Here is a 20,330-nt window from a genome sequence, read left to right as displayed (position 1 = left end):
GCGGCCCTTGCGGCCCCCGTAGCAGCGTGCGCATGCGCGTCGGGTTCCGCCGCTGGCCTGTGTGGGCCCTGTGGCCGCGGGCGGGGGTGCCTGGGGTATGGCGTCCACATTGTGCTGGCTGCTCGCCGGCCCGCGGGGCGGAAGCTGTCCGGGAAGGACGCGGAGAGCCGCGGTCTCCCGCGCTCCGGTTCAGCAGTCGCTGCCTCCGACCTCCGGGAGTCGGGACCCAGAGGTGCGCACAGCCGTTGCTTGTTGGATGAATAGACCCACGAACGCGGATCCTCACGAGTGTCCTCGAAGCCGCGTGCCTTGGGCCCACGTCCAGGCCTGCGGACCCGGGCTCCAGTGCCGGGACTAGAAGTCTAGATCTGCAGACTCAGGTCCAGTACTGAGGCCCCGTGCCCTAGACCCGCTTCCAGGCCCGACAGAAGAAGGCTGGGGCCCTTGTGCCAATACTGGCAGGGATTCCGTTCTAAACTGCCGTTCGCCGAGTATCTCCGCTCGAAGGGAGTCCGGGGACAAGGGGCAGGCTTTGGGCGCTGGTGGTGTAACAGGGAATAGCTAAATCCGACTCCCTGTTCCGTCTGTTTCTTTGATTTCAGCCTTTGCTTTTCGTCGCTTTTGTTGGTGTAATCACATACATATATTATGGCCTGCCCCAGGGAACCCTGCCCCTCTGCCTGAATGTTAAACTAAAGAGCGTCTCTTCGTTTCCCAGGGAGACAGTCTCACCCCGCCCACCTGTAGATGGCTGCCAAAAAGAAAAAAAAAAAAGACATTAACACATCCCCTCACTCAGGCTGGCAGTTCCAGGGAATATTTGCAAAACGTATGGCCTTTTTACTTTGCTTCCTCGTCTCTAACCCCTTTCTGTGCCATAAAAGGAACTGGCATCCAAACCCCGATAAGGTGGTTTATCGGAGACACTAGTCAGCCGTCTTCTCAGTCTGCCGGCAGTGACTTATTTTCTCTCTTATTCTCTACCTTGCTAAGGAGAGATGAGAAACTAGGGCTTCCTGTACAGTGTGAATTCCAGAGAATCCAGGAGTTTTCCAGAAATACACTCCTGCTTTCCAGTTTGGTGTGATCGTGATGAAATGCCTACTGTTTTGTTTTATTACATCACCTACTCCGTTCCTTCCCTAAAATGTAACAATTAAAAGGTGGAGCCCCAAAGGCTTTTATTGCCCATCCTTACTGCTTTCAGTAGAATTGTATCTAATCTCAATGAGATAGAAAACACATGGTAAGACCCGTAGAAACACAGATGATACACTTGCTCTGATAAAACAGTCCAATGTTCAGCATATTTTAGGTGGAAAATACTTATATTTGGCCTGTTTATACTGAAGTGTGAGATCCTATTCTTTTGTCCTTAACTTAAAAAGATCAGAAAATAGAGCGGAAAAAATGCTATGAAATAATAAACCTGTGTGCTTCTATAATAAGAGTACCTCTATACATTCTCTAAATTTTTTCCTTTTGAAGTATAGTAACTTTAGTTTTGCGTATGCAAAAAGACGAAACAAACTGATACCTCTACTAATGGGGAGAAAGCTTTCCAAGGATATGTGAGGTTGAGCCATGGAATTTGCCAGTGTCCAATTGTGTTTAACCTAAAAAGGGCAATTTCATGATTTTCAACCTGTACCTGGGTGTAAGAAATTTTACTTAGAAAAGAATATTGAAGATTTAAGAATGTGATTTGGGCCTTTTCACTTCTCATGCCCTATGAGCCAAGCTTCGTTTCCTAAAAAATACCACATAAAATTTACTGAAGTCATAAGCCAATGGAGATAATTGGATAAGAGTCTAGGCTCCGTAGTCAGACTGCCTGGGTTAGAATCCTGGCTCCCCCGTTTTGTAGCTGTGACGTTTGGGGCAAGTCAACCTAAACTCCTGTTTCACTTTCTGATATGAGAAAATCAAGGTGATAATAGTGCCTACCTTGCAGGGTTGTTATGAGGATTAAATAATACATCAATCGACCCTCATCATTCAGGGGTTCTATATTACAAATTCACCTACATGCCAAAATTTATTTGTAACCCCGAGATCAATACTTGCAAGCACTTTCGCAGTCACTCAGGACATGTGCAGAACAGTGAAAAGTCAGACACCCAACACTCACCATCACGGCTGGGGTGGAACAAGGCCGTGATGTGCCTTCCTGTTTCAACTCATACTGCAAACAGGCGCCGTTTTTGCGGTCTGCTTAGTGCTACATTTTTTCACATACTTGTGCCTTTTCTTGGTGATCTCACTGTTTAAAATAGCCCCCAAGCCTAGTGCTGAAGTGCTGTCTAGGGTCCTAAGCACAAGAAGGCTTATGGAAAAAAAGTATGTGTTAGAGAAGCTTCATTCAGGCTGTTGTATGCTAATGTCTGTGAGTTCCACATTAATGAATAATACATACTGAATATGAAGTTTTTAAACAGAATCACTTCAGACAAGGTTATGGGTTGATCAGTTGAGGAACACGCAGTCAGAGGCTCGCAGGACCCTGACCCGTGTCTGCAGGAGTGGGGCCTCAGTCTTCGTAAACCAGTGTTTGCAGCGACTTTATCAAACGTAACCTGCAGATGACAAGGATTGACTATAGGTGTAAGGACGGGGCCTACCACATGCCAAGTGCTGAACAAATGCTGGGTTTTGTGATTCTAACCATTACTGTTGTTTCATCGTGTCTAATGTCTGCTCTGGGTCCCTGTCTCCCTTCCCATCTGTGAAAGGAAGATCTAAACGGAGTCATTATTGCTCAGAGAGCTCTGTGACCTGGAACCAGGAAGCCACGGAGGAAGGTGACATGCATGCCTCAGCCTGGATGGACTCTGACCTTTTGACCTGATGAAGTTGTCCAGAGCACCTGCCAGAAACGCAAGATACTTATCGGACCCTTACCCTAAAATAACTTGAGACAGTCTATCTACTTATTGGACCCCTGCCCTAAAACAACTGACGATGCCTTAAGGACAAATCTTCTCTCACTTGCGACTGTCGATCACGGTTCTTGCCAGGCAACCTTTAACAGCCTCCTGGCTTGTTTTCTTTTTTCCTGGCTTTGTGTCTTCAGAAGCCCCTGATCCTTTCTCTTCCTTGGAACACTTCTTTGGGGTTGCCCTGAATCTGTCTCCCAGACTGCAATTCTTAAGACCCCAAATAGATTCTTCCTATTTGCACCCTGACACATCCTAGTGAACAGTCTGTAAGGAAGCCCGAAGTTAGCTTGTACTTCGTGCCCAGAATCCTAGAACAAAAGCCGGGAGCTTCCTACTTCCTTCCTCTTCCTGCTTCTCAGCCACAGGTCTTTCCAGAGGCAATGGCCTATCCAAACATGAGGCAGCCGGACAAGCAGGAGGCGGTCCCAAGTGGTGAGATGCAAAGCTTGAGAACATCTTTCCTGGGCCCCGAGATGAGGGTCCCCGCTTCCTTCCAGGCCCGCCAGAGGGGGTCTCCGCACCTGCGATGGTCCCTCCTCCCTCCTCCCTCCACCCACCCTCCCTCTGTCCCTTCACCAGCCCGCAGGGGAGCCCGAGTGAAGGAAGCAACAACAAGTTCCAGCAGAGCCCTCGGTCAGGGAAGCTGAGGTCCCCCCGGGAGACGTGTGGTCCTTTCCGGAGGCAAGCCCAGGGCCAGCCCACCCCCCAGAGGCCACTCCATCCCACGTCAAGACCTCTGCCCCCAAGGGGCCCCACGCACAAACCAGCACCCCTTCACCAGCTGACTGTGGTGAAAGAGGCTGGGTTCCCAGAGGGGCCTTAGGAGAGGTAACACCTGGTGAGCCTCTGCGGGAACCCTTCCCCATGGAAACATTTTAAGCATTTTGAAACAAAGACAATACAAAACATCTCAAGTTTCCTATTCCCATTTCTTAAGTTTCATACAGTACTTTGTAGAAAAATGTATCAGACACTCTCCAGTGACAATTCAGGTAGGAAATTACACTGGAATCTGAGCCCCTGAGCGGCTAGAAGGGCCTTAGAAAGAGTGCAGCAGCCATGAGTTGGGAGAGAGCTGGTGACAGTTCATCATGGGCCCTTGACTGTCTCATAAGCTTGCCTTAATCCCTTCTCTGGACATGATAGCAAAGCTGGGCACAAAATGCAACACAATAGCTTTTCTTCCTTGAGGACTGAGGCACCAGAATGCTTTGTGAGTGAACCAAGTCGGTTGCCCGTTAAGGCCGTGAGGCTGCCCCAGGCAGAGGGTGGGGACCAGCTGTCATTGTGCAGGGGTGGGGATGGAGAGACCTTCATTCCTTTCTGCCTCCCGACCACACCCCTGGAAACAAAGCGAGCGCCCTGACAAGCCCTGCCATAAGGGCGACACTCAGAGTGTCCCACTGGAACAGGAGGTGGGCGCCGTCGCCACGCTCCCGGGTCAGCAGGGCCCCTGAGATGATCGCCACACCGCTCCCGCACCCAGGGGAAGGCAGACGGGCGGGCAAACAGCATGTGGTTTGGCAACGCCACTGTCCCAGGACACACACGGCACAGAAGTGGCCGACGTCAGCACCAGCCAATCCCTCGTCTGGCCCCGCAGCCGGCCATTCTCCACACGTGGCGTGGAGGTCATTGTAAATCTATTCATCTCACTCCTCTGCTGAAAAACCTCCAAGGACTCCACTCCAGCCCCAGAGTAAAGGGCACTATCGTGATAACAAAGGGCAGGGTAGATTAGAGAAGCGCACAGAGCTGGTCCTGACCCAGCCCCGGCTCTTCTCTCCAGCCTCACACATCACCACATCTTTCTTTCCACAACACATACAGGGGCACACGTACGTGCATGCCTGCACGCACACCATGTAAACACACGTGGAGACCCACCTGTTTAGCCAGGCCTCCGTGCTCAGCGTCTGCGGCATCCACAGGCCTGTTCTCGTTGCTTGAAATCTTGCCTCCCATGTCCCCCAAGGCCCACACCCAACTCCTCCAAACTTCCTTTCTCGGCCAATGCCCACTTGACCTCTGGGTCTCCTCCTCGGGGGAGCCCTCCCGGACCTTTTACGACGTGGCCAGGGGTCCGAGCCCAGAGCCCTCCTCATGCTCTGTCCATCCCTAAGCAGGGTCACCAGTCTCTCCCCAGCTTTGCCTGGCCGAGGTCGGTCATCCCACTAGACTGCCTCGTGTCCAGACCCCACCCCGTGATGGAAGCTCAGAGGATGTTTATAGAATGAATACATGAGTAACAGTAACGAGAGCACGTTTAAAGGATCTGAGACATAATTTGCCTCAATACGACGTCTAAAGTTCATTGTAGGGATGAAAGTAAATCTAGGTGTCAATAAATGAACAGTTATGTGTTGAGCACGTTCTGTGTGTAGCTGTCCCTTCAGCGGGCTGGTGAGGTCTAGAAAGATACAGCTGAGCGTTCAAACGGCCCAGATAAGCCAGGCGTTTCTTCCACCGTGGGTGCTCACGGGGCCTCCCTCCACTACTGAGGAGGAGAAGGTCCGAACCTTTGCCATGTGTGAGCTAAGTGGTGTGCAGTGTGCTTTGACCCTCAGGCTCCCTTCTCACACACTGAGCCGCGTGAACCACTGAGTGCTGAGTGAAGGGGTGTGTCCCCCAAAGATCTGCTCTTTTGGAAAATATCCTGCTTCTTAATTTTGCTCAAATGTGTTATTCCAAAGAAAGACACAAAGGTGATTCTTTTTATGATTATCTGTTGGGCATTATATCTTTCCAGGGGAGAAGGTTTTTTTTGTTTTTCTTAAGATTTTTTGATGTAAACCATTTTTAAAGTCTTTATTGAATTTGTTGCAATATTACTTCTTTTTTTTTTTTTTTTTTTAATGTTTTGGCTTTTTTGGACCCGAGGCATGTGGGATCGTAGCTCCCCGACCAGAGATTGAACCCGCACCTGCTGTATTGAAAGGCCAAGTCTTAACCACCGGACCTCCAGGGAATTCCCCAGGGGAAAAGTTTTTGCAACTCAAACCCCTTGACGAGAGAAAATGCCACCCCCAAATCCTGTTTCCTGAGAGAGAGCAGAGAGCCTGGTAGGTAAGAACAGAACTCTGCTCTTGCTCTGTCTTTCTGTCAACAGGTGGTGGTGTCAGCGATAAAATCCCTGCTGAGGTCACAGCTCTGCTGTAAATGGAGCTTCCAGTCACCCTATTAATGTCCATTTGAGGTCTTCAGGAAACTCCTTTACTAGTTCCTCAAAGCAAGGGACCCTCACACGACTTTGAATGAGTGAACCAGCTATAAACGAGTTTTGGATGTTGCTTGCTTAAAAGCAAAGGTAAATCCAGCATTTTGATCATTTATTTCTCCTGCTCCATTTGCTATATCCCTACTGGATGATGGAAACATGACTGCAGTATTACACGAATGGTTAAAATATGTTCCCATGGTAACTGCGACCAGGATGCAATCTATAGAAAAAGAGTGTGTATCAGTGCAACTAAATGACAATCCAATTAAAAATAACCCAATCTGCCTTTTAAGGAATTAGTAGATTAACGTGCATTTGTTTTGTACTTGTTATTTTGTTCAGAGAAGAAAAAGATACTATCTCACCCTTGAAGAAGTTACAAATTAATTTTTGAAATGATATTTAATCATAAATGAACACAAGCAAGACAGCACAGGGTGAATTTTAACTTTGGACATTCGTGGCCCCTGAAGGCAGCACCTGGGACTGTTTTGGAAGCGTAGAGCCTCAGGCCCTGGAGTGAGGGCTTCCCGCTACCGGGCCCCTCGGGTGATGCACAGCGAAGTGTGCAAGCGCTGGCCTCCACTAGGGAAACAGGGAGATCCCGAGGCAGCCTTATTCAGGAGGCGGATTTGGAGGGATACTTGTATAAAAACAAGGATTTGCTGCCCAATTCCAGAGACCTTACTTTCCAAATCTGTATCGATTCCGTTCTTCTTTCTCCATCTCAACTCTCTCTGCAGAGCCCAAGCCTCGGCCCCCCTCGGCGGGCATCCCTTCTCCTACTCTGATGCGGCTCCCATCCCGCTGACCAGTGAAACGCAGGTGACAGCCCCTCGGCTTTCACACCTGCGTGCGGCTCCCTTCCAGATAGGTCAGGTCCATACCACCTGCCCCGACTGGGTTCCCATGGAGACAGTGCGGCAGATGTCTGTGTGCAGGACGCAGGACCAGCCCCAGCAGGGGCGTGACAGGAGCAGGTGTGCACCCAGACAATGGGATAGAGTCTAGGCAGAGGCTTTGAGCCCATCCCACGAGGCAACCCATCATGAGGGCAAAGGTCCAGGCCTCCACTTCTGCGTCCATCCGTCACTGGACAGGACTGCCCCTGGGGACAGGCGTGACCTGGTGTGAGGCGGCCATTCCCCAAGAGGACTCAGCCAGCACTCGAGTGGCTTCACCGAGGTTACGTGTGAGAGGGGCGGTCAGCCTGGGAACCAAGGAGAAGTGAGCACCACCGTGGGGCCACCTGCAAGGTCAGTGTCAGGAGCTAAGCCACCGTCAGCAGCAGCCATGGCCAGCCGGCCAGCGTGAGTGGGGCGGGGAGATGCAGCTACAGCTGCCGTGGCCAGAAAAGGCTATTGGCCACAGGGGGACTCATGTGGGAACAGAGAGCGCTGAGTTAGACCCATACCCCTGAGTCCTTGAAGCTGGTTTGGCTGAAGAGGAAGTCAGTTTACAGACAGCTTGGGCACCGCTTATACCAATGTTGGGTCTCTGAATCCTGTCACTTATATGACCCGTTCACTTCATATTTGTCTCTGTCTCCTTTTTCTTCTCTGTAAATTGGGAATCATAATAGTACCGACATGATAGGGATGTTGTGAAGTAGTGATCTTGGACTGCGCCTGCTACACACTGAACGCTTGCTCAGTGATGATGGGTATTAGCATCATTTATTTGGATAAACCTGTAATTATATTCCAGCCTGGCCTCTTAGGTGCTGTGACCTTGTGCAGGTTTTCTGTTGCTGTTTTTTTTACTTCATGTCTCTGCTTAGAAATAATATTATTTCATGCACTTTTCGTTGATTGCATCTTTTGGAAATTCTATTCCCTGGTTAAGAAAATGAATTGCAAATTTGTGTTAAGATAAGCAAAGATTAAAAGGAAACATCTGTTTTGTGCTGCTACAAAGAATATTAACATCCAAGATGCATGAGCTGGGGTCTCACTTAGCACCCAGCACTCTCCTTCTTGGTACTCCATTACGTGGGCTGACTGAATCACAAGCTATCTTTACACCAAAATAATGCATATTTCAACTTCAGAAAATGTATTAGATGTCTGTCACGATTGTCAAGTCTGTCTTTGTTTTCCTGTCATCGGAACAGTGAATGTATTTTACAGGAATTTAGGCAGGGACTTTTCATATGTTGTATAAAAAGCTCTTGCAAGTGCAGGAAATATAACTGATGCTGATAAAAGTGCCTAAAAAGTTAAACGGCAAACTGTCCATTCTAGGTGCTCATATGAGTTTCTGTTGATGTAAATAGGATGACTTGTGACAATTATTATAAAAGCCAGGGTAACCCAGAGATGTGTGCACTAGTTTTCTAACTAGCCTTTCAATAATCCTTCTAGAACCTTTGCCATGGGAGCACACCTGTATACCTGGATCATATGTCCACGGGGGCTCTCCAGCTTTACCCGGCGGTTGGTGTATTGCAGTAAGTAGAGGGTCATTTTTCCATAAGCTATAAGGTGTTTGAGCAGGTACAAGGTGATTTCCTCAGCTCTTTGCATGGTTTTCCTAGGATCAGAGTCTGGACTTGTGATTGTGGTATCCCTGCCCATGACACTGTACACTCTTCCCAGCGAAGAGGGGGAACAGCTCCCCTCAGGGTAAGCTTGTTGAACTCAGGTACCACATCGAGGTCATTCTGTTTGTTTCCTTCTTTATGTATTCCCAGCGTCTGTCAGACTCATGGAACATAGTAAATGTTCCCTAAATATTTTTCGCATGAATGAACGAACAAAAAGTTATAACTCCAACAGTTCACTAGAAATTATCTCATCTTTCCTCCTTTTTAAATAAATAAGGCAAGCATCCTCATTCAGTAACATTCTTGCAGTCTTACAGCTGGTTAAGAGCTGAGCAAATGTCAGCCACATCAACAGACCGTTGGTGACGAGACTGGGTCATTTTGCTCGGCCTGAGTGGGAGAGAGGTCACGAGGACGGTTCCCAGACATCCTTCCTGACACGCAGGGTCTTCTTCACTCACCACTTGCGTTTCCTGTCCAGAGATAGTTATGGAAGCAGAAGATGGTTAAGGGGTAGATTTGTTTTTGCATCAATTTCATTGTTAATCACTCTTGCAGAAGGGTTGGTTACGAACAAACAAAAAAATAAAAGTTGTACAATCTAAAGCGCTTTGTTTTCAGACAGTCTTGGCCCTGCCTGAACTGGCCCAGACGCTAAATCTCAGAAACGTGTGAGCTTTTCGTCCTAGGTTTTCATGTGTATGTTAGGAGGCGAAAGGGAGATTCTAAGAAGGAGGATGTATGTGTTTTTAAAAGTGTTGTTGTATTCCTTACAACAAACATTAGCTGAACACAATCACGACTCCATGACCTCAGGGTTTGAACCTTGTGAGGCCACAAGGGGGCGTAATTTGGCCACAAAAGAGTCTCAAGCCTGGAGAGAGCCGAGGAGGGCAGAGCCTCTTTGGGAACCACCTGCCTCCGGGAGGAGAAGCAGGTGTCTGCGCTTTCCACCTTCTCCCTCAGGTGCTCCTTGCTCCCAAAGCCGGGGGCAGAGTCTCTTCCAGCCCAACCCAGTGACTGTGTCCCTGGGGCATCACAACTTAACACAGGAAGAGCAGGGTCCTCCCTGCAGACAGGTGGAGGCCTTAGGAGATCTTAATGATTTGTGTATTTTATTGAAAACCCCAAATATTTCATTGGCTGCTAAAACTGACGACACACAAATTCCTCCCTCCGCCCCCGCCCTTCTCTTTCTTTCTTTCTTTCTTTCTAACTCATATTTAGGAGACTCCATCCCCTTTATTTCCTTTTTTTTTTTCTTTTTTTCTTTTTGCGGTACGCGGGCCTCTCACTGTTGGGGCCTCCCCCGTCGCGGAGCACAGGCTCCGGACGCGCAGGCCCAGCGGCCATGGCTCACAGGCCCAGCCGCTCCGCGGCATGGGGGATCCTCCCGGACCAGGACACGAACCCGCATCCCCTGCATCGGCAGGCGGACTCTCAACCACTGTGCCACCAGGGAAGCCCCATCCCCTTTATCTCTTTTGGCCCTGATCTTGCACCTCTGCCTGGGGACCAGCCCACAAGTGCCAGTGTAAACAGGGGAAAGCGCAGAGGGTTAGGCCTGCACCTGGGAAGGCAGCTCTGTGCTCCAGGCTTTCTGGAAGGACTTCTTCTCTTACTGGTTGTGTTGCTTCCACAGGATGAAAATTATTTTCTCTGACTGTTGTGTGTTATCTGAGTTCCAGTTAGGAAAACTCCAGCTGGACGGCAGATGCCCGTACTCTTCTTATGGAACTTGAGCTGAGATCAGGTAAAGTAAGACAAACGTCTTTGCTGCTGCGACTACCGGCAATTAACACGTCAGACAGAACTTGTCTTAGGTGAATGTTCCATGATTACTGGGGACTGAGGTTGACCATGTTGCTTAGTGGTTGGGTGGTGGGTTCTGGTCTTAAAGACCTGGGTTCAAACCCTGAGCCCCTTGCTGTGTGACTGATCTCAGACAAGCTATCTAACCTCTTTGTGTCCAGTCTCTATCTGTGGAAGAGGGAACATAGTGGGATGTAAAGTACCCAGAGCGTCTTAAGTGCTTCCTATACACTTGTTATTATAATGTCATAATGTTTATAGTAGAGTTTGCTCATACCCTTCACCTAATTCTCCCTAATGTTGACATCTTACATCACCAGACCGCAGGGATAAAACCAGGAAATTAACGTGGATGCAACACCATTAACTAAGCTGTGGACTCTATTCGTGTTTCTCCAACTGTCCCCCTAACGTCCTTCTTTGTGTCCGGGACCCAGTCCCAATGGGTTCAGCGGCCACGACTCCTCAGCCCCTAGCGGGTCTGCAGGCTTCCTTCCTCTTTCACAACCTGAGCACTTTGAGAGATTCCTGGCAAGTGATTCTGTAGAATGTCCTTTGCTTTGGGCTAATCTGATATTGCCTCACAATTACACTGAGCTTACGCATTCTGGGGCAAGAATACCGCAGAATTCTCAGTGCATCCTGTCCGGAAAGACGTGTGTTGATATGTCTTATTACAGACACAGTCGGTCCTCCGTATCCACGGGTTCCCAATCTGGTGGATTCAACCAACTGAGGTTGAATGAAAACATTAAAAATAAATTTTTCCAGAAAGTTCCAGGAAGCAAACCTTAAGTTTCAGGTGTCAGCAAATATTTACATAGTATTTACCTCGTACTTACAACTACAGGCATTGGCATTTTAATAGGCATTGTAAGTTATCCAGAGACATTTAAAGTATAGGAGGATGTGCATGGGTTATATGCAAATACTACACCATTGTATACAAGGGACTTGAGCACCTGCGGATTTTGGTGTCCGAGGGGGGTCCTGGAACCAGTCAGCCTCGGATAATGAGGGACGACTGTTCTGTTAACTTTATTCCGGTGGCGTCAGCCGTGTGTCCTCGCCGTAGAGTCACTGTTTTCCCATCTGTAATTGGTACACACCTCGGAGGAGATACACTGAGACTGCAGCCATGATTCCTCATCATGCCCACACCCACCACGTTTAGCACCACTAGATGGTTCTGGCCTAGGCCCATTATTACTGTGGTGTCAGCCTAAGGGAAATTTTCTATTTCCATCATTTACATTTACCTCTGTAATTCTACTGTAAGGAAGAACTGTCCCTTCTCTGCTGTATGCATGTATGTATGTATGTGTGTATATATGTATGTGTGTATGTGTGTGTGTGTGTTCATTCATTCATCCATTCATTCATTCGTTCTTCATTGACATGACTATGGACTTATGGGTATTGATGTTATCCTATGGGTTAGTAATTACTATCACTTTTTTTGCCAAAATTGTCCCAGATTTGGCCCCTGGGGCTCTTCAAGCAGAGGCTCCTGTGTTTTTTCAACATATGCCCTCACGATTTTTTCAGCGCTTCCTTAATTTCTGGCACCATAAAAATGTTCCAAGCTCATCGTGTGTTTTCCTAACCCCACGCTGGAGTTGACCATTTTCCAAGGAGTACTGTTGCTTTTATTGGAAACTCATACTTAGAAACGGGTATCTGACCTCTAGGTTGTGCTGCCCCTGGGTGTCCTTGACTCTCGGCCACCCAAGCAGACAGAACTGGATCAATATATAGACACTATGAGTTGATTCTTACACCTCCCCTTCATCCTGTCCTCCCCTTTGCCTGGCTCATAACTGTCTTTTTCTGACAGTGAGAAACCTGGCTTTTATCATCCGTGGTGTATTTACATATTTGCTCAATCCTGGATTAAACGTAATTCAGTTCACAATTTCTTACCCTCACTCCTTGGGAAACACATTTCCGAACGAGAGTGAGATATTTGAATGTGGATCGTTTTGTCCTGAGCGTCACCGTGTAGTCGATGTACCGTTTTCCAAACGTAACGGGTTCGTGATTTTCTTCCCCACTCGCTTCATTGCCGGTGTCATCCAGTCTCCCCACAGCCAGGTTCATGTGGAACCTGTGCACTACACCCGGGCTACCCCACATCCTGGCTGACTTTAAGTACTTATTTGAGGGAGCTGTTCTAGAACCAAAGGATACACAGAGGTGTCTCTCTCCCCTCACCTCCTTTTCCTCATTCCCTTCCCTTCACTGTCTCCACCCCATTCCCACACTTCCCTGGCTGGTGACTAATCTCATTAATTTCTAGTTTGTGCTTCTGCATTTCTTTTGCACAAAGAGCAGATACATGCGTATTCTCCTGCGTCACCCTCCTCTCTTACACAAGGCTGGTATACTAAGGTACCCTTCTGTATTTCACTTTTGTCACTTAGCACTATATTCTGGAATATCCATATCAGTTCTTAGAGGTCATTTTTTTTTTTTTTACAGCTGCATAACGCTACATTGTATTCTGCAGTTTTCTTAATGACTACTTAGGTTCTTTCTACATTTTTTTCCATAACAAATAATGTTACAATGAATAACAATGCATACATATATAGATACACATACATATACACATATGTGTATGTGGAGTTATGAGCTATCTACTGCTGCCTAACAAATTCCCTCCAAATATAATATCTTAAAACAACGAACGTTTATCACCTCACGGAATCCGGGGGTCAGGGATCTACGCACGGCTTCTCTGGGTCATCTGTCTCGGGTCTGTCGCAGAGCGCCGTCGAGGTTCCAGCAGGGCGGCGGTCTCAGCTGAGAGGACCCAGGTGCAGGCTCACTCACGCGGCTGTTGGTAGGATGCAGTCACGTGGTGGCGCTGGGCTGAGAGCCTTGCTGGCTGCAGGCTGCTCTCCGTTCCCAGGTCATCCGCGGGAAGCTGGCTTCCATCCGCGCAAGCGAGCAAGACAGAACAAGACCCAAGTTACAGGCTTTTTGCAGCCTAATGTCAGACGTGGCATTCCATCCCTTTGCCACATTCTGTTCATTAGAGGTGAGTCAGTAGGTCCAGGTAACACTCGAAGAAGGGGAGTGCACGGGGGCCTCAATTCCAGGCGGTGGGATGCCGGGGAGCCGTTGCAGAGCCTGCCTGTCACAGAATGAATCTTCAGGGTAAAGCAGAGGATTGCTGGGCCAGAGTCCGTGTGTGTAGGTTTGCTGGGTGTCACTGAATTCCCCCGCAAGGTAGGTTACACAGATTTGCATTCCCACCAGTCACACGTACGAGTGTGTTTGCCCACAGCCTGGACAACACGATGCATCATTGGGCATTTCTATTTTGACCAATTTGACAGGTAAAAAATATTTCAATGTTGTTTTATTTTGATTTCTTTAATTATGAGTGAGTGTGAACATGTCTTCCATACATTTAAGTACCATTTTAATATCTTTTAGGTGAATTGTCTGATGGTGTATTTTTCCTATTTTTGTATCACAATTTTGTTTTTTGTTCTTCGATTTTAAAGAGTTTTTTATATATTATAGTTATTAGCCTTTCTCTGTAACATGAGTTGCAAATGTTGTCTCCCAGCTTGACAGCTGCCTTTTGACTTTGCATATAGTGCTTTTTCCATGCAAAATTTTTAAATTATTTTGGTAAGTCAAATTTATCACCTTTTTTTGTATTACTTCTGAATTTTGAGTCATAGTTAAAAAGCCTTTCTGTCCACTAATGTTAAAGAGGAATTCACCCATGGTTTCTTCCAGTGTTTGAATGGTTTCCTTTTCCACTTATGTCCTTGTTTCATTTGGTGTTTATCCTCGTGTATGGTGTGACGTAGGACTGTGACAATGTCTATTTGCAAATGGCTACCCAGTTGTCCCAGCAACATTTATCAAAGTCCTCTTTTTTTTAGAGTTTTGACTGTCTTCTTCTTCTTCTTTTTTTCATTTTTAACATCTTTATTGGAGTATAATTGATTTACAGTGGTGTGTTAGTTTCTGCTTTATAATAAAGTGAATCAGCTATACATATACATATATCCCCATATCTTCTCCCTCTTGTGTCTCCTTCCCACCCTCCCTATCCCACCCCTCTAGGTGGTCACAAAGCACCGAGCTGATCTCGCTGTGCTATGCGGATGCTTTCCACTAGCTATCTATTTTACGTTTGGTAGTGTATATATGTCCTTGCCACTCTCTTACTTTATCAAAGTCCTCTGGTGTCCTGTTTTGCTATTGAGAATCCACTTCAATCTGACTTATTCTTTGCCCCAGTGACCTGAGTATATTAAATTTTCATATGTGCTTGTATCTATCCCTGGGCTTCCTTTTCTCTGCCACTGGTCTCTGTCTGCTCATTCCCCCACACCACAGTATTGTAACTTAAAAGGTTTCTGGCAGAGATAAGCCACCCTCATAGTTTTTCTTTTTTAGTATTTTCCTAGCTATATTTACATGTTTAATTTTCCAAATGAAATTTAAAAATTTTTTTAAATTTATTTTTGGCTGCATTGGGTTTTTGTTGCTGCGCGCAGGCTTTCTTTAATTGCAGTGAGCGGGGGCTACTCTTTGTTGTGGTGCGCGGGCTTCTCATTGCGGTGGCTTCTCTTGTTGCAGAGCATGGGCTCTAGGCGCACGGGCTTCAGTAGTTGTGGCTTGTGGGCTCAGTAGTCGTGGCTCACGTGCTCTAGAGCACAGGCTCAGTAGTTGTGGCGCACGGGCTTAGTTGCTCCGCTGCATGTGGAATCTTCCCGGACCAGGGCTCGAACCCATGTCCCCTGCATTGGCAGGCGGATTCTTAACTACTGCTCCACCAGGGAAGTCCCCGAAATGAACTTTAATATTAACTTGTCTAACTCCATAAAAAAAGCCTATGGATATTTTTATTTCTATTGGGGTTTTATTGCATTCATAAGTTAATCTAGGGAGAACTGACATTTTTCTAAGTTTGAATCATCCTATCCAAGAACAGGTGGTGTCTTTCCATTTGTTCAAGTCTAATTTTGTGTCTTTCCAGAGTACTTTAAAGTTTTCCTCCTATAGTTTTTGCATATTTCATGGTTTTTTTTATTCCTAAGTGTTTCATCTTCTGTTTATTCCTAAGTATTTCATCTCCTTTGTTGCTTTTGTAAATAGGGTTTTCTCTACTACCGTGTCCTCCAATTGGTTATTGTTTGTGTAAAAGAACTCTTGATTTCTGTATGTGAGGTCTATATCTTGCTACTACACTAAATTATTTTATTGAGTTAGTTTTGTCATTGATTTTCTAGGGTTTTCCTGGTATATTTTCATATCATATATAGAGTTGTTTTTGTTTTTTTGGTTTTTTTTGCGGTACGCGGGCCTCTCACTGTTGTGGCCTCTCCCGTTGTGGAGCACAGGCTCCGGATGCGCAGGCTCGGTGGCCATGGCTCACGGGCCCAGCTGCTCTGCGGCATGTGGGATCTTCCCAGACCGGGGCACGAACCCGTATCCCCTGCATCGGCAGGCGGACTCTCAACCACTGCGCCACCAGGGAAGCCCAAAGAGAGAGTTTTTACTTCTTCTTTACCAATCCTTACACCTGTACTTGATTACCCTTCTCTAATTGCATTGCCTAGTATCCCTATACAGTGTTGAATAGTTGAGGAGATACTGGGCGTCCTTAACCTTGTTCCTGATCTTAGTAAAAATGCCTCTAAAGTTTCTCCATTAAATAAGATGCTGGCTTCAGGACCAAGGACTATGTATGTTATCTTTATTATTATCATATTAAGAAAGCATCTGGGGACTTCCCTGGTGGCACAGTGGTTAAGAATCCGCCTGCCAATGCAGGGGACCCAGGTTCGATACCTGGTCTGGGAAGATCCCATGTGCTGCAGAGCAACTAAGCCCGTGCACCACAACTACTGAGCCTGTGCTCTAGAGCCCGCAAGCCACAACTACTGAGCTCATGCACCACAGCTACTGAAGCTGTGCACCTAGAGCCCGCGCACCGCAACGAAGAGTAGCCCCCGCTCGTCACAACTAGAGAAAGCCCGCACCCAGCAACGAAGACCCAATGCAGCCAAAAATCAATCAATCAATTTATTAACAACAACAACAAAAGAAACCATCTTTCAAATCCATTGAGTAATTTTGGTCAGGAATGTGTTCTGAATTTTGTTCCAAGGCTTTTACAGCATCTGTAATTATATGATGTCTGTAATTATATGATGTAATTATATGATGTGGAGATACTGTAATTATATGATGTCTTCCTGGATCTGTAAATAGGTGAATAATATTAATGGATTTTCAAATATTGAACCAACTTTGCTTTCCTGGAATAAGTCACACTTGGTCATGGGGAATTATTTTCTTAATGTGGTATTGACTTCTACTTGCTAACATCTTATTTGTATTTTTATCATCCATTATATGCAATTTTTCGGTATCTTTCTGTTTTAATTATGTCTCTTCTAGACATCATATTATCGGACATTGATTTTTTTTAATAGTCAATCTGAGAGTCTTTATCTTTTATATTTGTAAGTTTTATCTATTTATAATTATTATGGTGACCATATACTAGGATTTATCTTATTTCATATTTTGCTTTTATTGAACTTTTTTTGGCTTCCTTTATTCTCTTCTCCTGTTTTCCTTGGTCATTTTGAGTATTCTGCCAGTTTAAAAAGTTAAACATTATATTTTCGTTCTTACTGTGGCTACCCTCTACTTAAAACCTATAATTATGCATATTTACCTGTAGTAGTAAACTTAGAAATATCTTATTGTGCCCTTATTAGTCAGGATTTTCTGCCCACGATCATGTCCCTTGGTCTCCCTCTTCCCTCAGCCCCATAGTGCTGAGATTTTAGTTCTAGACTGTTATGGACAGTCTGTTTCCCACTTGGGTCCTATAGTGGACTTTACCTAAGCATTTGATTATCCTTAATTCCACACCTCTTATAGCAGTCTCCTGAATTTGTCTCTTTTCTTGTCTGAATCCTTCCTTCAAGAGCATTTCCACTGTGTGATAACATTTTTGAGGCTTTATATGAGTGAGAATACTTATATCCTCACATCTGAGTGACAATTTGGATAAAAAAATCTGACATTCAAAGTTCTTTACTTTTACTACTTTAAAACCATTACACCAGTATCCCCTTGTACCATTTCCCTACCAGTCTGTCTCTTACTCCTTTATAGTTTAGGGTGAAGATAAAATTTATCGTTCAACCAGGACACATTTGAGAGTGAAGAGGGCACTACCAGTAATTAAGCTTGGGCAGTCGGTGTAAACCAGGATGATCCTGTGTAAACTGAGACATAATACCCTGCTTACTTACAGGTGGTTTAGTCACCCCACTTATAGATGATTACTTCTTTCTCTCTGGAAGCTTTTAGAATTTTCTTTCATTTGATATTCTTGGGTTTTGCTGTAACACTTTTAGGTGTGGTTTTCTCTTTTTTAAAATATTTACTTATTTATATTTTTGGCTGCGTTGGGTCTTAGTTGCAGCAGGCAGGATCCTCTGCTGTGGCCCACGTGCTCAGTAGTTGTGACCCATGTGCTCGGGGGTTGTGGCACGGGGGCTTAGTTGCCCTGAGGCATGCAGGCTCTTAGTTCCCCAACCAGGGATCAAACCGTGTCCCCTACATTGGAAGGCAGATCCTTAACCACTGAACCACCAGGGAAGTCCCTAGGTGTGGATTTTCTGTTGTCCCCTACTTGGTCTTCTATGAATTCTTTCCATTTGAGCCATATCTTCCTCCCTCCCTCCCTTCCTTCCTTCCTTCCTTCCTTCCCTTCCCTTCCTCCATCTATGTCCCAGTGACTCCTGCTGTAATTTCTTTCACTCCCAGACTCTTTATTGTAGTCAAATGCAGAGAGTCACTTATCCTGCCAGCAGGAGTTCTTTCAGTCTATGTGAGATGTATATTTATTACTGCAAATTTTTAAAAAGGATTTTGTTTTGCACCTCTGTCTCCAGTACATTTTAATTTTTGAGTGCTTTCACAGCCTTAGGCACTCTGGGCCTGCGGAGTCAGGAGCCCCATCCCCTGGCCTTCCCTAAGAAGACATTACACTGGGCTAATCGTAAAGGATATTTCCAGATGCCCACGGCTCCACTGATGTCTCATCAGGAATTGTGGACATGAAGCCTAAGACGTCACGTTCCTTGTCTCAGGATGGTTAGAGCTGCTGATTGCAAACAGTGGAATCTACTTGGACCAGTTTAAGCAGAAAAGGGATTTACTAAATGCTTTGAGGTCCACCACGGAATCGTGCAGAATGGAAATGAGTTTTAAGACTATGTTTCCAGGACCAACACCTGGACCGTGCGATGCGACTGGACAAGTGAGAAAGTGGCCTCCACCTGCTTAAAGCCTGGGCATCTGCTGCCGGAACTGACGCCCCTTCTCAGTGACGGAAGCTGCACGTGGACCCACAAAGTGGACGTTGTGTGGAGAGCCTGCTTCCTGGGATGCTCGCTTCCAAACGCAGGGTCACCTGGGAGGCTGTGTGGCACAGAGGGAGCCCTCCAAGGCTCCCGGCTGCCAGGGAGGCTTAATTAGAAAGACTTTTAGAAGAAAATGGAATGTGGTTGGATTTAAATGAAGCAAAACTTGAAAGACTGGATCCATCCATTATAGACTGTTATTATCATCTATATAATAATGCAGATTATTATATCTGTAGTGCTGGTTTAAAAATACAGAGGAAGGACTTCGGCAGGCCCAGGGCAGGTGACTGGAGCCTGTTTGAACGTGTTTCACCCCGTGCTCTTGTTTCACTCTTGGCCAGAAGCAAAGATATTGCAGCGAAAGTCACTGCTGCACACATTAGACTTCCAGCTGGCTCGCTTGGACCTTTACCCTGACTTTTGGCAAAAATTGTGTCAAAAGTGGTGCTGCTCTTGCAAACTAAGCACATGTGGTCTGGCTAAACTCTTGTGTTTTATTTGTATTTTAAAGGACATAACTATAGTCACTATAAGGTTTGAGGTGGGTGAACTACTTAGAGGGTATTTGATTGTGCTAGAAAATATATTAAGAAAGCAAACCCTGCATTCTGACTTCTGAGTGAAGAGAGGATTTCAGACAAAAATTTAAAAAATAAAGAGAGCTTGTTTTTACATGTGTTGCCTTTGCTTACCCTGTGGAATCTTGGGACCATGTGTCTCCTCAAAATCTCCGTACAAGAAAATTAAACACTGACTGCATGCGGTTAAGAAAATATTAACTGAGAATTATTTGAATGTATATAATGTAAGCCTTGGTGTGAAAATACAGAGCGTGGTATGCAGAAAATTTGGATATTATTATTTCTATTTAAAGAGAAAAGTGATAGCTCAAAAAGGGCACAAGATAAAACTTGCACGTCAGTACAAGATTAAAAAATTAAACTATGTAGGTTGTAACAGTACTAGAAATTAAGTAGGAAAAGGTAGAGTTGATTTGTTCAGCCAGAACCCATGAGTGTAGACAGACTTCACCGTCTACACTGGAGAATTGAAGCGATCATAGAGATGGAATTTCCCCGATAGTCATTTAACTGTTAGCCTGGCCTCCAATTCCTGTACTAGGAACACGAGTCAGGAGCTGCCACCTTCTAAGAACTAGCAGCCGCTAGAATGCAAGAGCCTTCACATTGAAAATAAATATGAACAACTGTGTTGAACTCTACATTGGGGAAGTGCTTGCGTAGCAGAGACAAAAGATTATTTTAAGTGAATTTAGAACGATTACTTGGAACCTACATACTTGGGACGTTCATTCCAAGGACAAAGAATAAGGGAAATTTCGGGCTTGTATTCAGTAGTTTCATTGTTTACAGTAATAATGGTGTGACTGA

General features: G+C 45.9%; 2 long non-coding RNA genes across 8 annotated transcripts; both read left to right on the top strand.

Annotated features, from left to right (window-relative positions):
* The first annotated feature begins 24 nt into the window (after positions 1–24).
* LOC113606844 (uncharacterized) lies at positions 25–3,185 on the top strand. 2 transcript variants are annotated; one of them, XR_003427711.1, is made up of 2 exons: positions 25–380; positions 719–3,185. It is a non-coding gene; the product is annotated as an uncharacterized LOC113606844 (long non-coding RNA). The 2 variants fall into 2 exon arrangements; XR_003427712.1 differs by having other exon boundaries at positions 27–232.
* Positions 3,186–3,187: 2 nt separating this feature from the next.
* Positions 3,188–19,611, top strand: LOC113606845 (uncharacterized). Of its 6 annotated transcripts, none has more exons than XR_003427720.1 (5): positions 3,188–5,644; positions 6,049–6,246; positions 6,903–7,415; positions 8,523–8,783; positions 18,495–19,611. It is a non-coding gene; the product is annotated as an uncharacterized LOC113606845 (long non-coding RNA). The 6 variants fall into 6 exon arrangements; XR_003427715.1 differs by having other exon boundaries at positions 6,903–8,608; positions 8,696–8,783; XR_003427716.1 differs by having other exon boundaries at positions 6,903–8,608; positions 8,696–8,783; positions 18,338–19,611.
* Positions 19,612–20,330: the final 719 nt, after the last annotated feature.

Source organism: Aethalodelphis obliquidens, unplaced genomic scaffold (genome assembly GCF_003676395.1).
Source record: "Aethalodelphis obliquidens isolate GAN/ISIS:26980383/991018 unplaced genomic scaffold, ASM367639v1 scaffold3, whole genome shotgun sequence".
Lineage (NCBI taxonomy): Eukaryota > Metazoa > Chordata > Mammalia > Artiodactyla > Delphinidae > Aethalodelphis > Aethalodelphis obliquidens.
Note: the sequence above shows the minus strand (reverse complement) of the source record. Positions and strands in the feature narration are given on the sequence as shown.